Source organism: Trachymyrmex cornetzi, unplaced genomic scaffold (genome assembly GCF_001594075.2).
Source record: "Trachymyrmex cornetzi isolate Tcor2-1 unplaced genomic scaffold, Tcor1.1 scaffold321, whole genome shotgun sequence".
NCBI classification, from domain to species: Eukaryota; Metazoa; Arthropoda; class Insecta; order Hymenoptera; family Formicidae; genus Trachymyrmex; species Trachymyrmex cornetzi.
This window is the reverse complement of record NW_017297908.1, coordinates 451,058-470,618: the sequence shown is the minus strand read 5'-3', so window position 1 is coordinate 470,618 and position 19,561 is coordinate 451,058. Positions and strand designations below refer to the sequence as shown.

The following is a 19,561-nucleotide window of genomic DNA, read 5'->3' as shown; positions in this document are numbered from 1 at the left end:
AATATGTGCTGCATATAAGAGTTTCGGATTTTACCCGTTTAAAATAAGTAGCCAGCAGCCTACAGAAAACTTTGAAGAACAATCCTATGTTTTTAGAAACGAGATAGGGGGGCTTTGGTATAAGAGAAAAAAATCTCCAAAAATTTTGTTCGTATACTGTTATATCGAATAAAATTGATGTGAAGCCATGAAATCGAGCAGTATTTTAGTTGATCTCTTTCTAAGAGATGGCGTTGCAATATGTTAGATAAGGACAGATGAATGCGTTTGAGCGAGACACAACGATATATAATAAGTATAAGAAATGAATGAAAGATGTCACTATTGTCGAATTTGGAATTTAAAAAAGTCTGTACTATCGACCTTAATTAACTTTGACCGTCACTCCAGCATCCCCTTAATTTGAAGATTTAATTAGAAAATTGTTATTTGTTCATTTTTAACCAGAATTAATTCAATTAGACATTTTTCTGAGTGTATCGTCCTCTGTAGCATATAAATTACGTTTAAACGGATCGATACATTCATACCAGCGACATCGCATAAATTTCAAGGGTAGCAAGCCAATATTTTGCAAGTGCGCTAATATTTATAAAACTGATCTGTCCAATTTTACCTCCGGAGACAAAACGCAAAGCCATCGGTGCAAAAAAAATCAATGTAGATAAGATTTTAAGGGGACTGTAAAGTGCTGATACACGTCTGAGCACCGCTTATCAACACTTTGCAGTCTCTGAAATCTTATTCACATTGAATTTTTTGCGTCAATGGCTGCATTCAGCAGAGAAAGCAGCTTTGCAACTGTTGTAAAATTCTTCAATGTGATTGGTCTTGCCCTTAGTTCCTCATTGGATCTAAATGTATAAACCAATCATATTGAAGAATTTTACAACAGTTGCAAAGCTGCTTTTTCTGCTGAACGCAGCCATTGGGTTTGCGTTTTGGCTCCGGAGGTAAAATTGGACAGGCCTAAATTATAATGTTATTAGGATACTTTTTTTTAGTAGTTAATTACGAACCAGTCCCGCACTCTCTATTCGTGTACAAGGATCTCCGATAAGATCGGCATTGTTCTTCGTATTCCGAGAAAGACCGGGTCGGCGTTAGGATAATGCGTCGTACAATCCTCTCCGGTTTCTTCGCTTTTTCATCGTCGCCGTGCGAAATTCGTGCATTCAAAATATGCTTCCTTACCCGATCGCGTAAAGATAAGATATATCTGTCGCTCGATCCTCGCACCCGCACCGCATTCGAATGAGTCGAGGACGAGCGAAGAAATTCGCGATTGCCTTACTAGAGTCAATTATTCCCTTCGTGCCGTTTTCATTCAATTAGATTCGCTATTTATATCCTGCGCGAGCCTCGGGAGATTACTTGATGATAATTAAGTGTCGGAAATGCGCGACAATTCTCTGACTGCAGTGAAAGGTACCGCATGACACTTTTAATTATATCACCTATGATGGCTAATGAAACTGAAATAATGTGTCATTAAAATTGCATATTTTCGCGCGTGATCGCTGTGTAACTCCGTTTAGTAACTATTATTTAATCGCAGAGAGTGTAGCTAGTGTCGATACCTGCTCTTACGATAGTAGCCAACCATACCTAGTTTTTGTTGCGACGCGTGAAAACGCGAATAATATTTACGGCCGTGGCGAATTACATTTAATATTTTGCAATATGAGGTAATTATACGTGAGGTAAATATATTATGTCGCTTTGAGACGCGGTTTTCCCAGACATTAAATTTTCCTTGTGCCTTTTCTGGAGAATTCAATTAATGCCAACCGTTACAGCGCGGGATTAATGTAAGTCGCTGTAACGTCTGACGTGAATAACCAGTTTCGACACGAGAGTGAAATAAAGCTTTCCGTTTCTTTTTCCCTTGGATCGAGGAGAGAAGAGAAGAGAGATACAGGGAGAATCACGAAGCGTGACTACGGATCCTCTCGCGCGTCTCAGCACCGTGAAATCGCAGTACACGGCGGTACATCCCTCTCACTCTCGTTCTACGTCCTTTCTCTTTCTCTCTTTCTCCGTTATATTTTATTTCGTGTCTTTATTTCGCCGTCTTTCTCCCATCAACTCCGGTACGGCGGATGGAAACGTCTCGTCTTTCTCGAATTGCTACAATAATGGCCGATCATTATTTAACTGTGTGCTATCGCTATATTGCGATAACCGACAATTACGCGCTACCACTGATACCAGTAATTATTTAGCGTGTTCCAGCACGAGCTGCCCGTCGGTTCGTCCTGGCATCTCTATCGAGCGCGAACTTGATCCCATTCTCGACTACCTACGTGTAATTGCAACGTCAATTTTTATTCCGCGAATACATATAGGTACACGTGCGCGTGTCACATCGGGATCGATTTTTCCTCATGGAGAGAAAAAAAAAAGACTCGATTAGATGCCGCAGATTTTTTCGCCATTTAACATTGTGTTCCAGCTTTCTATTATCCCGCTTATCTCGTCGCGCTCTACAGTATTATCGTCGCTCGAAAAAGTAATTCTTTCGCGTTCGTTGCGGTTCGTTAATGTCTCGGCTGAGCGTGCGCTAATGGAAAACGGACGGACGTAATTTGAACGCGAACGGAAGGAAATCGATGGCGGACCTCACGGATTATCGCACGTATTTGTCGAATATTAATCAGAGTCTGCACATCATTAAGCGAACTCTTTGATAGCCGCAGCCTTGACGGTACAAGCGAAATGTCCTCCAGTAAACGGATCGATATTCACGACACGTTTTCTCATATTTTCGTGTATAATTATTGTTAGAGAGCGGTCGCGAGTATAGAGAAGTAATTGTGGCCGATCTATTGTCTGTGTGTTTCGTATATACATATATTTCACCGTGTGACTCGCGTGACACTAAAATACATACATATATAACGCATACAGTTCTTGTGTGCATGGCTATAGGCGCAGGGTTTCCTGGAGTTGCGAGCATTACTGGGGCCGATGAAAATGGGAAATGAGGAAACGTAGAAATCGGAGAAAGTCGTTCGAGCACAATCGTACGAGCGGGTTACGCGATGGGACTTGGCATTGTAAAATCGAGGATTGAAGGACGGCGGAAGCGAGGCAACCGAGAAAGAGAGAGGAGACAAATTTATATGTAATACGATAATGTAATTTAGACGGTATGGCGAAGTAGGATTGAGCTATTAGCATATTGAGGAGCGACGTATGAATGAAAAAGTCCCGGGATGCTCGCCTGGGAAATGGAAAGAGCGAATTGGAAGAGGATGGTTGAGTAAAGAGGGTTGTAACTGGATGTTCGTGAAAATCGTGAAAATACCATGATGGCTGGTATTCATAGTTCGTTCTTACTTTAAGACCGTTTTAAGTACTGTCTTGAGATGCTAATACAGTTCCACGATTCGCTTGTGACATCTTAAGATTGTATTTAAGATTGTCTTAAACATGAGAACCGACTGCGTCCGAATGACTATTGCGAATACCGATCTATATGTTGTCGTAAGAATTACTTCAAAGGAGTCCAATCTCTTTAAACAATATTTTGTTGTTTTTAATTTTTATCTGTGTCAAAATGTAAATCAGTTCGTTTATGTGGTTAATAAAATTTCAAAGTAAGTAATCCATGTTAACGCATTTAGTAAATAATAAATTTGAGGAAAAAATAAATTTTTTAATTAAATTGTTAAACTCCATTGTTTTAGTTAAATTATCGTCTACTAGAATATAGAAGCAGTGGCGATCTATAGAAATAATTAAAAACGACTCTAATCGAGTATAATTTGACATTATGAACGTAACAGTGTACGAGACACGAGCCTCTGTTTCGCTCTCGATCGTAAAACAAAATTCCTTCCGCTCGTTCTACCGTCAAAAGTAACTTTCAAAGCACGAGAATCTCTCTGTGAAGATTTCGTTTATTTCAAAATGTCTCTTTTAGTTGTCTAAAATCGCGTTTTCCATATCGATAAACGTTGCACCCGTAAGTCCACCGTAGATTATATTTCGGCCTCCCTCTCACCCCCTCGGAACACGTTTCGGAACTACATCGCGGGTTCCTGCTGAATCATTCCGTACGTATCGTCGCGGGGTAGACGGGGGAGGGGGGTAGATGGGTGCCGCGGGAGAGAGACGGTGAGGGAGAAGGAAGAATGTAAGGGAAGAAAAGAGGAAAGAGAGGAAGAGACACGGGAAGGGTGGAAGAGGGAGAAAGAAGGAGAGTGACAGAACGAAGGGACGAGGGCTCGGCGCATGCGTGCCGACGCAACAATATGGTGAATTCCGCGAAGCGGCCCAGTATCCGCCCGACCGTCAGCTGATCGATATACTTCCGCACGCACGCCACGTCAGACGCGCCGTACCGTGAGCGACACGCATGTCATGTCATGCCGTGCATCGGGCTAACCCGTTACACGCGCCGCGACTTCGCGCCGGCGACCCTCTCCTCGCTCGGGATCCACCGGATCCACGTCTATCCCTCGCCCTCGCCCGCGTCCTCGCCGTCGCCGTCGTCGTCGTAGCGACGGATGAGGAAGACGGGCTCCGACGGCGGGTCTCTTCTTCTCGTCACCTCTCGTGACGTCCGAAGACAAGAAAAAGACCGTCCGCAGGTACCAGTCCGCAGGTACGTCGAAAGAAACGTGCGCCGTCCGACACTCCAGTGGTCAAGAGAGTCGAGTCGCGAGTCGCGAGTGTTATCTTTGCCACGGCTACACTACTCGCGATCTCACGGCACCGCCGGATGAGGTTTCATCTTCGCGCATTTTAATCACTTGGTTTCAAATTTCAGAGAAGCCTCTGAATAATCTAGGAAAGAATCAGGGCTACGTCCTATGGGGGCATCAAGATATCAGGCTTGTTCTTTTTCTGTACTTTAGGACTGAATCTCTTACACGGTTTAGCTTTCTTCTTCTTTTACATATTGAAGAGAAAAAGACAAATAACGGACCGTGCAAGGAGTTTAGTTTTGGAATATGGAAAAAGAATAGGCCTTTTGTGTGCATTATTTTAAGTTGATCAAAGTAATCGAAATTTGATTATTTTATATGCATCTATAAAAGTATAGGTAGATCATTCTCATTTCAATGTCACGATTCGTTAATTTTATTCTTTTTGTTAAAAAATAATAATTAATCTAGAAAAGAATCAGAATCAGTCCTTATATAAACACCAAGATTTAGTGCGCATAATTTTAAGCTGATTAAAGTGATCGAGATTCAATCACTTACGTGAATCTTCTATAAAAATGTATGGACAAAACATTCTCATTTTATTATTACAATTTGTTATTTTTTATTAAAAAATAATTTTTTTATGGTTACTCAATAATATAGATAGTAGTTCCAAATTTCCTATTAAACAAATAAAAAAAAGGAAAACTAACAAAGGAAATTCGGAATTGTTTTATTGGTTTCATCGGTTTTCTAATTTCATCCAAAAACGTCTTTAGTTGTTCAATAATCGGCATTCTTATTGCATACCTCTCTATCTCTGCCTGACACATTCTCTGTTGATGAATTCGTCGAGGTGTATAATCTTGTCGGTGTTGAGTGACGCGGTTAGCCAGTCAGCGTTTGCCGCTCACGTAATCGTGCTTTCGGTATAAACAACTGGTTTCTGTTTGTGGACGCACGTCTTCTGGGGATACAATATATGTACGTCTCCTTATCGAGAAATCTGACCTAAAAACTTTGAGTTTTATCACGCGTGACCTCCGAGGTCGCGGAGCAGAGAGAATCTTCTTCGTAACCACGAAATTCTCATCACGCGGCGATCTCAGAGAATCGTTCATTGACTTTCTCTTTCTTTCCGCTTCATTAATTATTATTGATATATGGAGTTGTGCTTTTTTTTCTTTTTCTTCATTTGTATCTGTTTTTCATATGTCATCTTTCTGTCTTTATATAGTTTATCTTTATATTTTATTTGTATCAGTTTGATTTATTGTTGTTGTGTTACGTATGTAGGCTCTAGAGATTTATAATAAGTTCTAATCTAATAAATATATTGAGCTTCTATATACATTGAGCCTGTAAATGGCAGTTATCGGAAAATTTCCTACTTTTAGATACAAAAGAAGTTTTCTAAATAGAAGTTGTGGATTAAGTAATATTAAAAGAGGTCATATTTGATTGTTCAAGAGTATCAAGACAGGTTTATAAAGTTTAATTGAGATTGAAAGAGATTCAATGTAGGAAAATCTCGACTCGAGAAATTGCATATTTCTGTTCCAACAGTTTCCTCTTTTTTATGTTTCTGAAAGACTTGTCCTAGAACAACAATAAACTCCTTTATACAGTGAGAGCAAAAAATATTCGTACAAGGAATTTTTTAATGAAAACAGTCTTATTTGTAAAAAATAAACATTAATTAGCAATTTTATATATTGAATATATTCTGTTTTAACATAAGCAAACGAGCTTTGCATGTATTCCTGATTTTAGAAGCTAAATTTCTCAACTGTACGAATACTGTTTGAGGATCCAAACAATAGGATTTTTAATTTTCGCTTATTTTTCAGATGATATATTTTCTTTAATTAATACACATCTTTTTGGTATATATATAATTTTAAGAAACATACAGTCTATTGTATTTTTTATGAATAAATTGTTAATTATAATACCCAGCAAGAAAAATGATCGTCAATTAAACGTCGAATTAGTGTTGAAATCATCGTGTCGATATCGATTCGACATCAATTCGATGACTCATTTCTCGCTGGATAATATTTACTCTCTGTACTTCTCTGTACGAATACTTTTTGCACTCACTGTATCTCTCTCTCTCTCTCCCTCTCTCGTGCTCTCCGCATCTTCCTCCATCTCTCTTGCCGCATCACGATGCATCCGCATTACTCGCGCGCACATTGCAGCTCGATGCTGCACCGCGCCACGCATACATTGCTCGCGTGTAGCACACGCCGCTCCTCTCCTCTCCTCTCCTCTCCTCTCTCCTCTTTTCTCTTCGCCACTACGATCTCCCTCCGCGAGCGATTCGCCCCACCAGTACTCGCGGCTCCTCGCGACGAGGAAGAGGTGGACGAGCCTCGCCGGAGAGGAACGAGCCTCGGCCACTTGGTGAAGTTTACTCGTGTTCTCGGCCTAGTACTAGTTCTGCCGCAATCGTGTCCACACGCGAGATTCACGCTCGCGCGAAGCTTCTTCGTCGTAAAATTCCTCCTCGCGGCTGAATTCTTCAGTGAAAATCTGAGGGAGAAAGTTTACAGAATCTCAGGCGTTGATGCTCCAGCCGCTCTTACCAGGTTCGTTCCCGTCGATCGACTCTTCCGGTCGAGCCGAAGAGTTGAAGGTCCGAAAATGAGATCCGGAAACGAAAGGATGTCGTGAATCGTGTTTTCAATGGCGACACGCAGCCGCTTATTGGTGTAAAAGAACGCTCTCGCGTGGGAAAGTTGAATGAACTTTGGGTGCAGCTGCTGCCGCTGCTCTCTCTCTCTCTCTGCGTTTGGCACGTTCATTGTCCCTGACCTATCCCGAGGGGGGGCGTCTGGAATTTTCAACCTTGAGTGCCCGATCGTGATTCGCGAGCGTGCAGCCCGTGTAGCCGGCGAGTGAAGTTTGTTCTCCCCGGCGTGCACCTGGTGACAGTGATCTAGTAAAGTGCCCAAGGTTTCACGCCGGGTCAGTCCTTGAGACTGATCTCGATGCTCGGGGCAGCGCAGCTGATTGTTTTAACGTCGCAGTTCTTTCGTTTTGTTTCATTCAAGTGGATTAATTTCAATGGCTATCAATCTATGGACTTTGAACTCCACTTCTCGCCACCTGACATTTGTCGCGACATTCGCCTGATACGAGTAGACTCGCATGTTTCTGTCATTATTTTCATCTGCTGCTTATAATAAATGCTTATAGATGCCTATAAAGGTTTGAGCAACTGAGGATTTAATAAGGAAGGATGCCCTCTACCGATGGTGGTATGCGAGTCAGCTTGTGGGTGACCTCGCGTAGATTCCAGACAGATGCGCGTTGGTTAATCGAGACGATTTATCTCCCAAGCGGTTTCGCAATTTCTTTTAGAAGCGCCACGTTTATGGTCCACTTCGAGAGTCGGGCTCCGTCTCCGGACGGCGATAAATAGTTGGACGAGTAGTTGTAATTAATTCCGCGCACGTGATAGCGATACTCGGTCGTAGTCTCGGTGCAGTTTTATGATCGTGCGATGCGCTCGGACGTGGGACGCATAAGTGCGTTTTTCCGTGCCGGCTGTATAAGAATGCGCGAACCAGTCGCGAAAACATAATTTCATACTAAAGCGAATGTTTTGTTATTATTATAATTAATGCTAACGTAATAGAGACTCGTAACTTTCAATTTGCATCGGCCTGTTTATTACAGGAGCGTATCTCGTACAATTCTAATGACGCATGCGTCGTAAAAAATAAATATCTTGAATAACGAGGTATGTCTCTAAATACTCGTTATTCAAAATATTTATCTTTTATTGCATCAAATAATCATCAATCAATCCTTAAATGCCACTACAGGAACAATACTTGAGTATGGCGTGCCAGGCCAATTTGATTGCTAAATTTTCATAAAAATTAACATATTGTAAATAATTTCTTTTAATCAAAATTTCAAACAAAAGGCTCAGTTTTTTATTTTCTAGTTAACTTGCGATTTTAAATTAACTTCATTTAATTTGATGTTTATGTATAAAAATTATTTTATACATAATTATTTTTACAGCTGTGATTAATCACTAAATTGACTTTAAAAGTTACATGCAGAACCATCATTGCAGATTAGTCAAGAAAAAACCATTTTTACATTGTTATCAGATTAAATCTGACCAAAAGTGAACCAGAAATGGAAAACTGAAATATAATAATAACCATATTAATTATAGTATTATATTAATTACAATAAAAAGGCTCAGAGTGAACGCAAAAAACAGTTTTTAATTAATATTTTTTAAATTTCGAGGAGTCTATATTTGATTTTTAATTATTTTAATTGTGAATAACGATACGAAGCAAATGTATGTATCAATAAAAAGGACAAAGGCAAAGGCATTAAAAAAGTATTAGAAAAAAAAGTCTGCTCATGTCATATCGAAAAGGCGTTTAAAAATTAATAATACATGAAATACAAGATACTCTGAAGAAGCTACCTGAAATTCGAGAAATGCACAGCGTCGTCGCTGGTATCCTAATTACCGCGTTCCTTCCCGTACAATAGCATTAAGATAAGTTTAAGAGATACGTGACGTTAGCTCGCGCGACGTTAATTATAATACAATAATACGCACATGCGTACGCATATAAGCGCAAACTAAAACCACCACTGTCTTGGTTGTGCAGGTCTTAGTGCTGATTCACCGCGGAGACTGCAAGGGCGGACATCATTATCGGTGAGTAACGATTACTCATATTAACGAAGAAGAATTTTTTTTTTGGTCAAACTTGTGTTCCATGAATCGCTGTTTGGTACATGTATTTCCTTGCGACGTGGATGACTCGAGCAAAAGAGATTCTCAGGAACGCCTCTATTACGCTGCTGGTATGTGCAGTGGAAACGAGTCGCGCTCTGAATGGGATTGCGATTAGCGAAAAGCGGGTCGCGACGTTTTCGCCTGCTGGCCGCGAAAGGCGAAGGCGAAAGCAAAGCCGGTGCAAAGCAAAACGGTCCGCGCGCACGGAGAAGGGTTGGAGAAGAGGGAAGAGGGACGAGGCGAAGTGGTCAGACTGGTGTAACAGGACGTTACCCCCTGGTTGCATACAGCAAGGGCAGGACGCGATATTGTTATTGCGCCTTCCTTCATCCTTCGCGCACGGTTCTCTCCATAGGGCCTGCTGCAGCCAGTGGTTCTCAAACCTTTCTAGCTTTTGGGAATTCGTTGAAGATTGTTTTCCTTTGATTCTTGGCGATTAAATTAAGTTGAGTGTACTTATTTACTTTGTTTGAAGAAAGGTACATGTAGCTTTATTATTTAAAAATAATTTTTAATAAGATTATTAAAATAGTTTTTGATCGCTAGTATCTATTCACGGATTTACTTGTACATTCGTTCTTGTTTTTTTTCCATTTTCCTTGAATGCGAGTATAAACGAAGGTCTAGACGAAGTTGAAATCCTGTCGATCGCGCTTTTTACCTTCAATCCGCCGCATCCCATCTGCAGTAATATTGTTACTCGCCTCGCGCATCTCGCTTTTCATCTCCCATCGCATTTCCATTACATTCCGCCGCGATGTCCCGATCCGCTGGAACGCAAAGTAGCGAAAACAAATAGCCCTCCGGAGATTAAAAATCACGCATCGTCGTACATTTTGTCTCGCGGCAATGTTATTTCGTGCTTACTCGTGATCGCTACACGTGAAACTGTTTCGAATCACCAGTTCGCAGTACAACCCTTTTTAGGTGTTGTGTACGCGTTCCTAAACCACTGCATCGAGTCAGGAAGACCGCAAAGGGTTAACCTAATGCTACGAAATGGGATAGTTGACGCGGCGCCGAATGAATCAGTCCTTATGGTGGAATCAGTAAACGCGAACAATAGCACTCAGTGGTTTCGCGGTATTTCCGCAACTCGATGGCGCTGCTATTTTGAAATCCCAAGCGCGTTAATACGATACATGAGTATCGTCAAAGATTATAAGGTACATTTAATTCTAATCGGTATTTGCTCCGAAAATTCTTTACTTGGTGTTCGCACGGAAAAAATGGTTTTGCTTAAGTATCAAAAAATTTGTAGTCAAATACAGAATTAAAAATAAATTTTGTTGGAGTATCAAAATAATTAATTCATGGTGTCCAGTAATCTTGAATATCCTTGGATCCTGGAATTACACTGGAATTTTATGTATTTTGGAAAATTCTTGGAAAATTCCTGAAATTTCAGGGCTGGCCTAGAATTTATCGTTCTTTCATTCTAAAAAAAGTCAGCGTGAAAAAGAGAAAGAAAAAATAAAAAGAAAAGTTGTGTTTGTGATATAAATCCTCCCTTAAAAATACAATAAGTTACCAATAAAAAACTTGAATTTGATGTCTAAAAAAGAACATAGTAGAAAAATCATTTATGTTGACGGAATGTTCATTTGATATTTATTTATAAAGCAATAAATAATATTGTTCCCAATTTCTATTTGTTAGCGTTTTAATTCATTCGTATAAAATTCTAACTTGAATATACAAAGCATATAATATTGCATGAATCGATGAAAATTAATTAAATCATGAAAATTAACCGATGGATAAATCCTGGAAAACATTTTTATCCGAAATGTCCTGGAATTATCCTTGAATTGACTGACTAGATTTGCTGGATACCATCAATTATGCTCAAACTGATTATTTATAGAATGTCAAAATTTTTTGCTGCATTTCTCATTATGCTTGAGTTATTATACCTACATAATTATTTTGACGGTCCAACAAAATTATTTTGAGATCTGTAAGTATGTATCTAAATTTTTAGATATTTTAGGAAAATCGTTCTTTCCGTGCGCGGGTCTAATGTAGGTATTTTAAATCAATGTATCTTTACTTAAAGTTTGCAATTAAACGATTTCTTTTCATTTTGAAGGTTAAAATCCAAAGAAAAAAATTATGTGACTGAAAATTATGCGTCAAGGACATTTATTATAAACAATTTATTACAACATGATTGAAGAAAATGTCCGCTGGACCTGTGAATACCGATTAGAGCTAATGTGTTTAACGCATTTAAAAATGATATGTAAATTCGATGCGTCATCTTAATTGTCAATCGACCTCAGTAGAACATTAGGATCGGTGAAACGCGACGTATTTTCGTTTCGCATTCACAGTTGATAATTTTATGAGTTTTCTGCTCTCTTTCCCTATTGTTACGTCGACGACTATGGCATAAATAGCTTTAAGGATTGCGTTTCCCGACTAATTATTGCTCTTGTTGCAACTAGGTTGATGTCAGCTTTGGCACGTTTTCCCAGGAGCTAACGATTTTCTTTTATGACACTCCTCGTTTACGATATCGTAGCGAGGAATACATTTAGAGGTCGGCTGTTAAACCACCTCACTTCTCTAGTGGCTAGCAAATTTTATTGCTATATTACGTGACGCTTCTCGGAAATGCATTCGCGCCAAATTGTTGACATTCCCAGAACAAATAACAGTTTCGAACAGATAGTTCTTGCACAGCTAGATTGCGTCGCGTTGAAATAATTGCTACCGGAGAATTAAAGATTGATAAATCATGGAGACATGACAAGTTACGCGCACAACTTGCGAAACATTCCATACGGTAAATTCGCTACTTAGGTTTACAAATTTACGACCGTTACGCGGGAATTCCTGCAAACAACGCCTCCGGCGTAATTAATGCCCACCGTAAAATTCGTCCAAAAATGCAGCATAATATTACGTAATATTAATCAAAGACAGTCTAACAAAATGCTCCTTAACGAGTAGCGTAACATAGGCAGAGAAAAAGAGAATGCGCTCGTGCAATTCTGTAAACGTTGATTAATATTGTGCGGACAAATAATTACTTTCTAGCCAACTTTGGCTGTCAAAATAAACGCCTGGACCTTTTCGTCGATTCCAAGAAAGTTTGAGGCCGTACCTCATGTCCACTCGAGACGAGAATTCAGAGCAACGTTTGTCCAAATCATGATGTAAAAAGAAAGGTGTACCATTCCCGTGGATGCGCAGTACACTGTTAAATTTTATAGGGTCAAATTAACTTAATGTGAATCGCCACTGTTCCTACTCAATATCATTATTTTTTACTAAGACAATGATTATATTTGACACTATACAGTATCAATTTAACATTATATAGTGTCAAATTTAATTATCATTTTACTTAAAAATAACGATATATTTAGTAGGAGCAGTGGCGACTCACATTAGGTTAAATTTGACACTATAGATTTTATAGGAGAGTGAATTTTTGGTCAAATTTGATTAGCTGTTTCAGTACATTAGCGCCATTATATACAGGAATCTCTGATGAAATTTGATTGGTTGTTTCCGGTTTGATTGCTATCACTGTGCAATGTTACGCTTTTCTTTTTACATTATGGTCCGAATAATCTTACAGTCGGTCGTTCTGCTACGTTTCAGTGAAGCTATCGCGGCAATTGTTCAAATAGCCGTTATAGGAGGGAGAGAGAGAGAGAGAGCACCTCGGCCGATTTGTACCGGTTGAATGAATGAATGAATGAATTTGCGGACACAGGACGGAATTCACATTCGCGCTAAATAAATTTAGTACTAGCTTGCTCAGTCTTGTTCGCTTCCGGATTGTTCGTTTCATAGAGTCTAATTTTAAGCTTGGCCGACTGGACGAACGAACGGTTGGGTGGATGGATAGATGGATGGGCGGCGAATGGATGGATGTATGGATGGATGTATGTATGGATGGATGGATGGATGGATGGATAGATGGGTAGATGGATGAACGGGCGGGAGTGCACGTGGAACGTGGAAGCTCGTTAGATGTTCGCCTTATGGAAATAATTGGATCGTCAGCCGCAGAAACGTATGCGCGACGATCGATTCCTGTTTCGTTTTCCCAAAGATAGATACGATCGTTGAATCTCGTTGCTAAAGGAAATTTCGTCAATTATTTTAATAAAGAAGTAAAATATCAATTTATTCTATTCTCTAACGAATATTGTTTGATATTATTCAGGATGATTATATTTGCATTGGAAAAATGATTTTTTAATTGCGTATATGTATCGCAAAAACGATATGTTCTCGTTACAAGAGCTTTCAGCAATATTGTCGATTTTTAGTATTTTATTGTATTTCGTTAAAGCGAACTACAGTCATCCACCGAATATACGCAATATTTAATTTAATGTAATATTAACATTTAATTAAAATACGAATTATGAAGTAATATATAATTAATAAAATAATGTATACTAATATATAACAATTGTTATATATAATAAATGAATATTTCATTATTCTTTTTAAATTATTTCATCTTTAAGGTGCGATGATATTATATTACGCGATCGCCTTACCAGTATTAGCCGGCACAAAGCTTAACTTGATTTATATCAAGTACAAAAGGGACAATCCTATTACAGTGATTATACCTAAATGCTGCAAATAGGTCATCGTCAGTGAAACATCTTTGCACAACCGTGCAAATTGCGCGGAATTTCGAACAGAGCATATCTACGTGTGCGAATAATATTCATGTTGGGAACATGAGTCGTCAATTAATTGTTTGATGTTCAAATAACGATGCTAGAGTTTCATCTATGCGGATCCATTGGTGTGTAAATTATAGATTCTGTAGTTTCGAGTATTCCGCAACTTTGTACCGTTTAGATATATTTTGTACAGAGAATTTTGAAGCCGAGCACGAATAAATCGCATATCTTTACCATCACATTTGACATGTTAAACACTGCTGCTCTCTTGCTAAGGTCGCGGCTGCATAGAGAAATCTCTATTTGGCTATGTTGTTGCCACGCAACTACGTCCGTTCAGACTTCCGGCTTTCCAATCTTCTTGCGTATCCGTATTTTGCATATTTCTTCAAGCATATTTCTCTTCAGTAGGAACGGAGTGTTTCGTAGGCTCTCTAAATGTCCATTTCTACCAATGTGTAAGTTTAATCTTGGTTCAGCTAATTCCTCATCTTTCTAGCTCTAATGTCCGTTTCTACCAATGTAGTTTAATTTTAATCTTGGTTCAATTAATCCTTTTTCTAGTTCTAAGAATTAGAAAAAGATTAAGAGCAAGAACCGCGATTAAAGTTGATCTACATTGATAGAAACGGGTATAAAATCGAATTAGTGGGTAATCACCCAGTGGCATAACTTGGCACTGGCTAATCAGTGAAATTCAACTGAGAAAGAAAGGAAGTTTCAGCATTATGTAATTAAAATACCGATAATTGCATTTTCCATACCACATAGATTGAATTTGTATAACAAATCAAGGTCAACTGGGTTAGGGATTCCACGTTTTATTGATTTTTTCAGTTGAATTTCAATGTGAATTTACTGATTCCCAGCGGCGTACTTGAGATTCATATCGGTAATTACTCACTGATTCAGATTTAGTTAGAGAGTGCGTAGCGCAGTGCGTCTCAGCCAACTTCGAGTACCATTCCCTAAGCAAAACGGGGACGTCTCGCATACCGGGTATCGAATTTTACAGGCGTTCAGTGGCGTTAATCATTCTATTTCGAGGTCCCCGAAGAGCGAATGGTGCGCGACGCGTGCATTAGCAGACGCGTCTCTCATATATACTGACGTCAAACGTCGAATTTCTAAGCCAACTCCGCTTAGTCTCGGCCAATAATCTCGCGGTTCACCTGCCAGTCCCGCCGACGGACCTCCCTTCCTCCGTCCTCCTCCCCCAGGACCCCTTTTTGCCCGTCCAAGTCGAACATTATGCTCGGTCGCGATCGCGAAGTATGTGCACATATGCAACGTTCATCCTTATTCATACTAATTTCCATGCGGTTGTACTCGTCACGCGTGAACGGTCGATTTTATTTTCTGCTTAACAATGTCGTTCACCCGACGCATCATATGTCTGATTCGTCCAACTCATTAAGCGACTTTTTATATCTTGCGGCGATTTACGAAAAATAGCCTGTAGAACTGAGCACTTTTATTTAATCAATCAAAGTTTATTTAGAAAATGTATAATGTCTGTGATTAATCGAAACGAGGAAATTGATACGATATCGCAATATTTTTTTATTTTCATGCTATATACATAATATATACCACAAAAAATTGACGAAACAGATATAATTGTGAAAAGAGAATATCGAGATATCCAGAGAGAAATAGATAACGCTTGATAGAACGATGTTAAACAAACTCCTTTTACCACGAGCTTTAATCGATAAAACGTACGCGATTCATTTAACGTTTCTCTCTCTCCCAGAGTTTTGCCACTGTTATGTTTTTGCCGTGCATTAAAGTTGTATTTAAAAAAAACAATGAGAGAGTGGTTTTTGGCACGTTATTTATATGCAGGTAGCACGATTTTTTTTTTATTGAAGACTTTAAAAAAATTATTATTTTACGGCGCTCTGGCGCGAATTAAAACGTACTCGAGGGAAAATATTTTGGCTCGCGATGAGAAAACGTGACAGCACGAAAAGTCCGGGAGTATCGTTACAAGGAGTCATCGTGTGAAGCGAAAGCCGCAAGAACACAGTAGGAAAAACAGGAAACGTGCCTCTCGTTCCGACGACCGAGGTTTACGGTACTTCGAACCGCGAATAGCGCGCTCTGGTATATCGCTTTTTATGTGCATCGCCTGCTTACTAGTGCCGATACGTTCATCGCGTTTTATGGTACTGGCCAATCCCCTGTTTCTTTTTTCATCTCCACCTGGCAATTTCTGTATCTCGCAACAACTTCCGTCTTGGTTCATCCGAACTCGCAATTTATTGAAACACAGATGCCTTTGTAAGTAGATCGCGAGGAGGTTTTTGCGCATATCTCCAACATTCCTCGCTGATCTCGAGGAAGTAGCGATCGTTTAAAGAGAAAACGAGAATAAAATGATTTATCAAATTATTAATAACCTTCTAATTGTAAGATGATTATTAGCATAAAAAATTATTAAATTGCTTGTTAATTTAATTTGTGATATTACTACTCTAATTCTATTCACGATTGCGTTTCATGACCGAAAAAGATTTTGGCATGCGGTTTGCAGAATTGGATATGTTGGGTGTAAATTCACTTTGAAATATTTAACCGAAATTAGATTTATTTCTCTTAATTGATATAAAATGATTTCTTTATAATCATTGCGTCGAGAAAGAACATTGTTGCCTTAAAATACTTTTTTTTTACACTGAAAGAAAAGATTGGTTGCTGCAAAAATTTAGATAGTAAAATATGACATAGCATTTTTAATCGGCTGCAGCAATCAGTTTTTGGTTGTAGCAGCAAATATTTAGTTGCGTTAGCCTATCGAAATCATATACTGACATGCGTGTAGGAATGGGATTAAAGTGGGTATAACATTAAGTGTCCTTACTGTTAGTTAGAAGACAACGTTAAAGAAAGAAGAAGTTAAGATGAGCAATCGCGTCATATAGATACCCCAGATATAGGACACAAAATGGCGACTTCCGGCTAATTGACGCCACTCTCTTTATACTCACTCTAAATGGGATAGAATTATGATGCCACCTTCAGTTTTTGGTCAGAGGCTTTTTGGACGAATTTTCGGGTCAAGCAGAAAAAATCTCCGATTACTATGAATTTTTACAACTTTTTCTTTATAAAGAAATAGTAGTATTGAGGTGACTAGATGATAAAAATTTGGTGGGATTTTTGGTAAAAATCTTTTGATATCACTGAAAAAAATTTACTAAAACCTAATACATATTTCTTTGAATAGTATAACGAAGTAGTAATGTAATCTTCTTACGGACTCTCCCAAATTCAATAACAAAAAAATCAAAAAGAAAAACGGCGAATGAGAGTCAGCGTGGTGTTAATACGCAGTCTTAAATCCTTGATCCAGAAAATAGAATCTTTATTCCAAAAAATAAGGATACGTGTCAGTTCACTTTGGAACCATCCTCAGTAATACAAATTCAAAATATCCCTTCATTTCCAAGAAAAAATTATTATTAGATTAACAGATTTGATGTTGTAATCTATTCGAAATTCGAAACATTAAAATTATCTTATAAATATTTCTATCCAACAAGTTACAAATTAACTTTAAAAAACTGGTGACTCACCCCAAGCATAGAAGGAATTCGTCTCAACATTGGATCAAACCAGTTACAATTTATATTCACTAAAGTATAACTAAGTAAACATTTATTTACAGTAAATAAATAATTACTCGATAAAATATGATAGTTAAATCGAATTAATGGATTTCGTATTAAATAAATATATGTTTACATTTAGTAAATATTAATTTAGAACTATTCAAACAAATATTTATTAAAATTTAGTGTAAGGATTTTATTGGCACAGTCAAATGACATGAGAGAACAGCAATAAACTGGACTTTCCTCCAATTTAAAAAATGGATATCCGCCAACAGGCTAATCTAGATGACTGTTTTTTTTTTAAATAAAAGTAACAAAATATTGTGCCAAATCCACTATTTTTCCTTTTGAAAATCATCCTCTGACGGAATACTAGTCCGAAGAGATGGCAACTGTGAATAGAATGTTGGAGATGCTCCAAACGTTCGCCAACGAAAAACATCCTATCGGACATCTTCGTCATGAGAGAATCTCGCATTCGGAACATTACCGATCCTTGACTTGTAAATCAGGGATAAATCGATCGTGCGGGTATAAAGTGCACGCGACCGGGGCAGTTTATGAAATTACGAGATATCCCGGTGGGAATCAACGTTGGGGGGCCGAGATAGGAAACAGGAAGAGGGCCGTGATGGCGGGAAACGTGCGCGAGCGCGCGCGGAATGAAAGGAGAAGCCAGATGAGAGGTCCGAAGCAAAAACGGTAAACAAGCTTCTTTCGTTGCAACGACGACTTGGATTTATGGGACTCCGCTGTCCGGTCTATGGACCCCCTTCTTCCCTCTCAGCTTTGTACGACGACGACGACGAGTGAGCACCAAGGCATCGAGGTTCCTTTCCGCAAGATATCCCCCTTGTCCCTTTTTCTCTTTTACGACGCTTTTCCTCGTCCACGGGTAGTCGACGATCCGTCGTTTGTAAACCGCCGTGTACTTCCCTCAATCCTCTGTGCGCTTTGTCGCATCTCGGTCCTTCATATCCTCAGTTGGACAAGAAACGTGCGCAAATGCTTCATTTTTTTTCTTACAACACGGATATATACTCTCTACATCTAAATCAGTGGATAATCACTGATATCAGTGCCAAGTATGCCACTATTCATTAATCACCCAGTGACGTATCTGGCACTGGATAATCAGTGAAGTTTAATTAAAAAAGAAAGAAGGTTTGAGCATTATATATCCTAAAATATTGATATTTATATGTTAATTTCAATCTTCTAATACTATATTCATTGAATTTATGCACTAAAATAAAATTAATTAGATCACATAATAAAGGTTAGCTCTAGGGTAGGAATTTCACATTTCACTCACTGATTACCAGTGGCATACTTGGCACTGATATCAGTGATTATCCACTAGTTTAGAGATTTAGGCCCAGTTCCACAACTCACGGTTAACTCTTAACCGAAGTTCAATTTGTTTCTCATCTCTTTCCAATTCGAGAATTGGAAAGAGACAATGAATAAGTTGAACCTCGGTTAAGAGTTAACCGTGAGTTGTGGAACTGGGCCTTAGAGAGTATTTTTTGTTTTTTTTTTTTCAAAAAGCGTTTTAAGCGTCAAATCTTTTATCACGATTTTCGGGGATGGACAGGTCGATATATCGTGGCGCGATATATCTCAAATATTGAATGAAGGAAGTTATCGATATCCGATACTTTCGCGGCGACTCGCGCGTCGTGCAATTTCCATGATGCTGGGATTGCCAGCGTCGCGTCGTTGCCGCAATTATTCGCCGTCTGCGTGGCGACGAAATAATTACTTGGACAATATATAACAGTATGGAACACTATTATCCGATCTTCGAAGAAGCAGTGCTGTGATGGATAT

At 38.9% G+C, this 19,561-nt stretch overlaps 1 protein-coding gene across 1 annotated transcript in view; it reads left to right on the top strand.

Moving 5' to 3' along the window:
• Positions 1 to 19,561, top strand: part of HnRNP-K (Heterogeneous nuclear ribonucleoprotein K) — a 134,371-nt gene that overhangs the window by 36,764 nt on the left and 78,046 nt on the right. The window contains exon 3 of the mRNA XM_018509931.1: positions 9,314 to 9,363. The gene's annotated coding sequence lies outside the window, so the exon portion shown is untranslated. The remainder of the gene's footprint in view (positions 1 to 9,313; positions 9,364 to 19,561) is intronic.